Source organism: Oncorhynchus mykiss, chromosome 21 (genome assembly GCF_013265735.2).
Source record: "Oncorhynchus mykiss isolate Arlee chromosome 21, USDA_OmykA_1.1, whole genome shotgun sequence".
Taxonomy (NCBI): Eukaryota; Metazoa; Chordata; class Actinopteri; order Salmoniformes; family Salmonidae; genus Oncorhynchus; species Oncorhynchus mykiss.
This window is the reverse complement of record NC_048585.1, coordinates 19384963-19393607: the sequence shown is the minus strand read 5'-3', so window position 1 is coordinate 19393607 and position 8645 is coordinate 19384963. Positions and strand designations below refer to the sequence as shown.

At 48.6% G+C, this 8645-nt stretch overlaps 1 long non-coding RNA gene across 1 annotated transcript; it reads right to left on the bottom strand.

Moving 5' to 3' along the window:
• Positions 1 to 5535: 5535 nt before the first annotated feature.
• On the bottom strand, positions 5536 to 8616 carry LOC118942905. Its single transcript, XR_005038546.1, has 2 exons — positions 8537 to 8616; positions 5536 to 5585 (listed from the first exon to the last, which is right to left on the bottom strand). It is a non-coding gene; the product is annotated as an uncharacterized LOC118942905 (long non-coding RNA).
• Between the last annotated feature and the right edge of the window lie 29 nt (positions 8617 to 8645).

The window sequence follows — 8645 nt, the reverse complement described above, 5'->3', positions numbered from 1 at the left end:
ATGAATAACACAAACAAGAATCCGACAAAGACAGGAGCAAAAACAGAGAGAGATATAGAGGACTAATCAGAGGGAAAAAGGGAACAGGTGGGAAAAGGGGTGACGAGGTAGTTAGGAGGAGACAAGGAACAGCTGGGGGAAAGAGGGGGAGAAAAGGTAACCTAATAACGACCAGCAGAGGGAGACAGGGTGAAGGGAAAGGACAGAAACAAGACACAACATGACAGTACCCCCCCACTCACCGAGCGCCTCCTGGCGCACTCGAGGAGGAAACCTGGCGGCAACGGAGGAAATCCTCGATCAGCGCACGGTCCAGCACGTCCCGAGAGGGAACCCAACTCCTCTCCTCAGGACCGTACCCCTCCCAATCAACTAGGTACTGATGACCACGGCCCCGAGGACGCATGTCCAGAATCCTACGGACCCTGTAGATGGGTGCGCCCTCGACAAGGATGGGGGGGGGGGGGGGGGGGGGGGAGACGAGCGGGGGCGCGAAGAACGGGCTTGATACAGGAGACATGGAAGACCGGGTGGACGCGACGAAGATATCGCGGAAGAAGAAGTCGAACTGCGACAGGATTAATGATCTGGGAAATACGGAACGGACCAATGAACCGCGGGGTCAACTTGCGAGAAGCGGTCTTAAGGGGAAGGTTCTGAGTGGAGAGCCAAACTCTCTGACCGCGACAATATCTAGGACTCTTAGTTCTACGCTTATTAGCAGCCCTCACAGTCTGCGCCCTATAACGGCAAAGTGCAGACCGGACCCTCTTCCAGGTGCGCTCGCAACGTTGGACAAAAGCCTGAGCGGAGGGGACGCTGGACTCGGCGAACTGAGATGAGAACAGCGGAGGCTGGTACCCGAGGCTACTCTGAAAAGGAGATAGCCCGGTCGCAGACGAAGGAAGCGAGTTGTGGGCGTATTCTGCCCAGGGGAGCTGTTCTAACCAAGACGCAGGGTTGCGAAAAGAAAGACTGCGTAAGATGCGACCAATAGTCTGATTGGCCCGTTCTGCTTGACCGTTAGACTGGGGGTGAAAGCCGGAAGAGAGACTGACGGAAGCCCCAATCAAACGGCAAAACTCCCTCCAAAATTGAGACGTGAATTGCGGACCTCTGTCCGAAACGACGTCTGACGGAAGGCCATGAATTCTGAAAACATTCTCGATGATGATTTGTGCCGTCTCTTTAGCAGAAGGAAGCTTAGCAAGGGGAATAAAATGAGCCGCCTTAGAGAACCTGTCGACAACCGTAAGAATAACAGTCTTCCCCGCTGACGAAGGCAGTCCGGTGACAAAATCTAAGGCGATGTGAGACCACGGTCGAGAGGGAATGGGAAGCGGCCTGAGACGGCCGGCAGGAGGGGAGTTACCGGACTTAGTCTGCGCGCAGACCGAACAAGCAGCCACGAAGCGACGCGTGTCATGCTCCCGGGTGGGCCACCAAAAACGCTGGCGAATGGAAGCAAGCGTACCCCGAACGCCAGGGTGGCCGGCTAACTTGGCAGAGTGAGCCCACTGAAGAACGGCCAGACGAGTAGGAACGGGAACGAAAAGAAGGTTCCTGGGACAAGCGCGCGGCGACGGAGTTTGAGTGAGTGCTTGCTTTACCTGCCTCTCAATTCCCCAGACAGTCAACCCGACAAAACGCCCCTCAGGGAGAATCCCCTCGGAGTCAGTGGAGGCTACTGAAGAACTGAAGAGACGAGATAAAGCATCAGGCTTGGTGTTCTTAGAGCCCGGACGATAAGAAATCACGAACTCGAAACGAGCGAAAAACAGCGCCCAGCGCGCCTGACGCGCATTAAGTCGTTTGGCAGAACGGATGTACTCAAGGTTCCTATGGTCAGTCCAAACGACAAAAGGAACGGTCGCCCCTTCCAACCACTGTCGCCATTCGCCTAGGGCTAAGCGGATGGCGAGCAGTTCGCGGTTTCCCACATCATAGTTACGTTCCGACGGCGACAGGCGATGAGAAAAATACGCGCAAGGGTGGACCTTGTCGTCAGAGAGGGAGCGCTGAGAAAGAATGGCTCCCACGCCCACCTCTGACGCGTCAACCTCGACCACGAACTGTCTAGAGACGTCAGGTGTAACAAGGATAGGAGCGGATGTAAAACGATTCTTGAGGAGATCAAAAGCTCCCTGGGCGGAAACGGACCACTTAAAGCACGTCTTGACAGAAGTAAGGGCTGTGAGAGGAGCTGCCACCTGACCGAAATTACGGATGAAACGACGATAGAAGTTCGCGAAGCCGAGAAAGCGCTGCAGCTCGACGCGTGACTTAGGGACGGGCCAATCAATGACAGCCTGGACCTTAGCGGGATCCATCTTAATGCCTTCAGCGGAAATAACAGAACCGAGAAATGTGACGGAGGAGGCATGAAAAGTGCACTTCTCAGCCTTCACAAAAAGACAATTCTCTAAAAGGCGCTGGAGGACACGTCGAACGTGCTGAACATGAATCTGGAGTGACGGTGAAAAAATCAGGATATCGTCAAGGTAAACGAAAACAAAGATGTTCAGCATGTCTCTCAGGACATCATTGACTAATGCCTGAAAGACAGCTGGAGCGTTAGCGAGGCCGAAAGGAAGAACCCGGTATTCAAAGTGCCCTAACGGAGTGTTAAACGCCGTCTTCCACTCGTCCCCCTCCCTGATGCGCACAAGATGGTAAGCGTTACGAAGGTCCAACTTAGTGAAAAACCTGGCTCCCTGCAGGATCTCGAAGGCTGAAGACATAAGAGGAAGCGGATAACGATTCTTCACTGTTATGTCATTCAGCCCTCGATAATCTATGCAGGGGCGCAGGGACCCGTCCTTCTTCTTAACAAAAAAAAACCCCGCTCCGGCGGGAGAGGAGGAGGGGACTATGGTACCGGCGGCAAGAGCTACAGACAAATAATCTTCGAGAGCCTTACGTTCGGGAGCCGACAGAGAGTATAGTCTACCCCGGGGGGGAGTGGGTCCCGGAAGGAGATCAATACTACAATCATACGACCGGTGTGGAGGAAGAGAGGTGGCCCTGGACCGACTGAACACCGTGCGCAGATCGTGATATTCCTCCGGCACCCCTGTCAAATCACCAGGCTCCTCCTGTGAAGAAGAGACAGAGGAAACAGGAGGGATAGCAGACATTAAACATTTCACATGACAAGAGACGTTCCAGGAGAGGATAGAATTACTAGACCAATTAATAGAAGGATTATGACAAACTAGCCAGGGATGGCCCAAAACAACAGGTGTAAAAGGTGAACGAAAAATTAAAAAAGAAATGGTTTCGCTATGATTACCAGAGACAGTGAGGGTTAAAGGTAGCGTCTCACGCTGAATCCTGGGGAGAGGACTACCATCCAAGGCGAACAAGGCCGTGGGCTCCCTTAACTGTCTGAGAGGAATGTCATGTTCCCGAGCCCAGGTCTCGTCCATAAAACAGCCCTCCGCCCCAGAGTCTATTAAGGCACTGCAGGAAGCTGACGAACCGGTCCAGCGTAGATGGACCGACAAGGTAGTGCAGGATCTTGAAGGAGAGACAGGAGTAGTAGCGCTCACCAGTAGCCCTCCGCTTACTGATGAGCTCTGGCTTTTACTGGACATGAAGTGACAAAATGACCAGCGGAACCGCAATAGAGACAGAGGCGGTTGGTGATTCTCCGTTCCCTCTCTTTAGTCGAGATGCGGATACCTCCCAGCTGCATAGGCTCAGCACCCGAGCCGGCAGAGGAAGATGGTAGTGATGCGGAGAGGGGGGCAACGGAGAACGCGAGCTCCTTTCCACGAGCTCGGTGACGAAGATCAACCCGTCGCTCAATGCGAATAGCGAGTTCAATCAAGGAATCCACGCTGGAAGGAACCTCCCGGGAGAGAATCTCATCCTTTACCTCTGCGCGGAGACCCTCCAGAAAACGAGCGAGCAAAGCCGGCTCGTTCCAGCCACTGGAGGCAGCAAGAGTGCGAAACTCAATAGAGTAGTCTGTTATGGATCGATTACCTTGACATAGGGAAGACAGGGCCCTGGAAGCCTCCTCCCCAAAAACAGATCGATCAAAAACCCGTATCATCTCCTCCTTAAAGTCCTGATACTGGTTAGTACACTCAGCCCTTGCCTCCCAGATTGCCGTGCCCCACTCACGAGCCCGTCCAGTAAGGAGAGATATGACGTAGGCGATACGAGCAGTGCTCCTGGAGTAAGTGTTGGGCTGGAGATAAAACACAATATCACACTGGGTGAGGAACGAGCGGCATTCAGTGGGCTCCCCAGAGTAACACGGCGGGTTATTGATTCTGGGCTCCGGAGATTCGAAAGCCCTGGAAGTGGCCGGTGGATCGAGGCGGAGATGGTGAACCTGTTCTGTGAGGTTGGAGACTTGGGTGGCCAGGGTCTCAACGGCATGTCGAGCAGCAGACAATTCCTGCTCGTGTCTGCCTAGCATCGCTCCCTGGATCTCGACGGCTGAGTGGAGAGGATCCGAAGTCGCTGGGTCCATTCTTGGTCGGATTCTTCTGTTACGGTGCGTGAATGAGGACCCAAAAGCGAATTAACGTAAACAGAGCTTCTTTAATAACAAAACATACGTAGGCTCAGATGGACCGGCAGATTCCGACAGGACAGGACAAGGTTGCAGCAAACATGACGATAGTCTGGTTCAGGCATGAATAACACAAACAAGAATCCGACAAAGACAGAAGCAAAAACAGAGAGAGATATAGAGGACTAATCAGAGGGAAAAAGGGAACAGGTGGGAAAAGGGGTGACGAGGTAGTTAGGAGGAGACAAGGAACAGCTGGGGGAAAGAGGGGGAGAAAAGGTAACCTAATAACGACCAGCAGAGGGAGACAGGGTGAAGGGAAAGGACAGAAACAAGACACAACATGACAATCACATCACATGTTTGGTTGTGAGGTTCATATGGGGATTTGATTTATGGGGCTGATGCTGATGTAACATCACCATTGTTCATTTTTTTTACATCTGTGGATCTGACTCTGATTATGAACAGGTAATGTGTGTTTTAAAACTTCATATAACTTTTATAAGTGAACTTCGCTACCATGACAATAAATATTCACAAGTGTGATGAGGTTGATGGGGAACTTGTGATCTGAATGATGCTTTGTAAACATACTCAACGTTGACCTCCTCTACTGATCAGTGTTCCATGTCACTGTCTCGTCCTCCTCAGCACCTGCAGTAGGTCCGATCTGTATCAGTACAGTCACTGTGCAGTCTGACTGAGGGAGGTTTTTGTACGGCTCTGTATCACTGTGTGAACACATCTTTACTATTGATGTAGTGGTAACTCTGACAGTAGTAATCTCCTGCATCTTCAGCCTGGACTCCACTGATCGTCAGAGTGAAGTCACTCCCAGATCCACTGCCACTGAATCTAGATGGAGTCCCAGACTGAAGTGTTGTAGCATGGTAAATAAGGAGTTTAGGAGCTCCTCCAGGTTTATGTTGGTACCAGGCTAGATAGTTATTGTTGTAAACATCACTGCTGGTTTTACAGTTCAGAGAGACTGTCTGTTCTGGGACAACAGCTTTCACTGCCGGAGTCTGTGTCACAACGTACTGTCCTCTGGATTCTGAAAAATATAGTAAAAACATTTATATGAATTAAATATTACATATAGTAATGAGCAGTTCTGAATAGAAATATTAACATTGATATACCGTACATGTAAACACTGTAGATTTAATTCATTTTCAACAATACATTCTGAAAATTGTAACCTTGTATGTAGAAAGCAAGTGTCCAGAAGAAGATGGTGATAAAAGTCATGGTTGTTGTGGGTTCTGTTGCCATGAAGAACAGCTCTCAGTCACGAAGTGTTAAACTCACAGGGCTATAAACACTCCCAGAGCACTGAAGCAAAGTGTTCTCTCTATGCAAACAGACTATTGGTCCCCCAGGGAAACTGTAGTTGAAGAGCTCTTCTTCTTTGGGATTGGGTTAGAGGATCACATCTAATTTAAAGGTGTACACACCACCCCATACTGACTAAATTGTAAGGCCAGTCACTGCCTACAATATCAACATTAAATTATCTTTATTATTCCTGTTCCTAAAAGGACAAACTTTCCCCACCAACTAACCCTACATACCACTATTTCATACAAATTAAAATCACCCCATTAACTCTTCTAGTGTAAAACCTCATACACCAGGTACTTCTCTTCAGCTTCTACCTAACCATTAAAACCCACTACCCCATTTCCACTACTTTGACCCTATCAACTCCTGCTCCATGCCAACGACCTGGGAGGACGGGACACCACCACTCAACACACCCTGCAACTCTTCATAGGTGAAATCCCATATACCCAAATACTTCTCTGCAGCTGCCACCTCGACAGCTATTCTCTATAATTTACGTGCCATTTCTATGGTACAGTTGATAACCAATGCTATGAACGCTAAGACAACAACCTTACTGAAGCATAATTCACTCGCTGCCCTATCCCCCTGTGCTGGCACAAATCTACTACTCACTGGGATCCCTCACCCTTCACCCATCCTCTTCCACTTCCTTCATTGCCTCAGCATACGACACCCTCTGCACTACTCTGACTCTGGTCATGTCAACCTGCCTCTCTCGCACCTGACACTTACGATCTCCAACAACATCAGCACCCCTAGACACAACTTTATCCAGCAAAACTACACAATCCTCTGTCCCATGCCCTCCTGCATACTTCCCACATCTTGGAATCTCCCTCCTACACACTGCTGCAACATGACCACGAACGTTGCACCTGAAACAGTACAGTGGATTCTGCACAAAAGCTCTAACAGGATAACTAATATAGACTCAAAACTCAAAAGGACTGACAATGACTCCTCTGTTTCACCACCGGATCTACGGCGCACCAAACGGCGGGCGTCACAAACACCAGGTATTTAAACTTCAATTGCTCCACCTGCACACTTATCACTAGCCCAGAACTCAATCTTTCAATGGTGCCCTGTGTCATGTAAAAATCTTCCCAGTGTGAAATAGTCCAACCGTTCTGATTGTTTTCTGATTGTACATCATGATGTAAAATCTCTCCCAGCGTGAAAATGTTCAATACAATAATTGCATGCGCATCTCTTTATGTAACCTGTGTCCCCTGACCTCGACAAACGGTTCTGTGGGCACGCACATTTGCTTCACACATCTGCCAATCAATGGTGGCCAAGGGTATTGACTCTGACCAATCAGAAGCTTGTTGAGGTGTGAGGTCAGCATATAAACACCCGGACTTGCTCGTCAAAGTGCTGAGGGTTGATGTGAGGAGAGAATTAACAGCGATGGCAAAGACTTGGATGCTACATTTTCGATTGACAGTGCATATATTTGAAACATCTGTAGGAGCTCAGCCATCCACAGACACGCGTGCAACTGACTAGGAACATTTTCACACTGAAACGTTTTACATGACTTCACAATCACAACAATTAAGAACTACTTCACACTGGGAAGATTTTTACATTACATCCTGTTGCTAAAAGCAAAGCAAGAAACAGATCATGACCCAAGTTGAGTGACACAGAGCACCTGCTCCCTCTAATAAGAAGAAACACAAACATCACAAGTCCACTACAGGTTACCTTCACTGATTAAACTGCACCCAACTCCTTTCTGACCCAACCTGAAACCAGAAATGGATCTGCCAAAAGGCAAGGGATTCCTATTGATCCAGATTCTTCTTTATCATGTCTGACACCGTTCTTCCTCAACAAACATCTTCCCACTTCCCACATCTTCTCCTTCTTCCTCGCTGTCCACAATCACATCTATCTGTTCACCAAGCTCCTGCCTCTCCATCAGCTACATTGCTTGCAGAGCACTGATGGTGTTTCTCCAAAACCCAACTTCTGTTCCTGACCTCTCCATGCTTCCTTCACCTTCATCAGGAATGATTTAACATGAAGGTGGATAAGTTTACATTATAGTCAGCATCACTGATATATTTATCTCAGTGTATTTTAGTTCAGTCAGTGTTCCATGTCACTGTCTCTTCCCCCTCAGCATCTGCAGTCACACTCAACTAGTGCAGTTACTGTGAGATCTGAGAGAGGTTTTTGTACGGCTCTATATCACTGTGTGAACACCCAGACACTGTTGGAGTAGTGTGCACTCTGACAGTAGTAATCTCCTGCATCTTCAGCCTGGACTCCACTGATGGTCAGAGTGAAGTCACTCCCATATCCACTGCCACTGAATCTAGATGGAGTCCCAGACTGAAGTGTTGTAGCAGAGTAGATAAGGAGTTTAGGAGCTCCTCCAGGTTTCTGTTGGTACCAGGCTAGAAGGTTATTGTTGTAAACATTACTGCTGGTTTTACAGTTCAGAGAGACTGTCTGTTCTGGGACAACAGCTTTCACTACCGGAGTCTGTGTCACAACATACTGTCCTCTGGATTCTGAAAAATATAGTAAAAACATTTATATGAATTAAATATTACATATAATAATGAATAGTTCTGAATATAAATATTAACATTGATATACCGTACATGTAAAAACTGTAGATGTAATTAAAATTGTAACCTTGGAAGCAGAAAGCAAGTGTCCAGATGAATATGGTGATAAAAGTCATGGTTGTTGTGGGTTCTGTTGTCATGAAGAACAGCTCTCAGTCATGAAGTGTCTCTTAAAC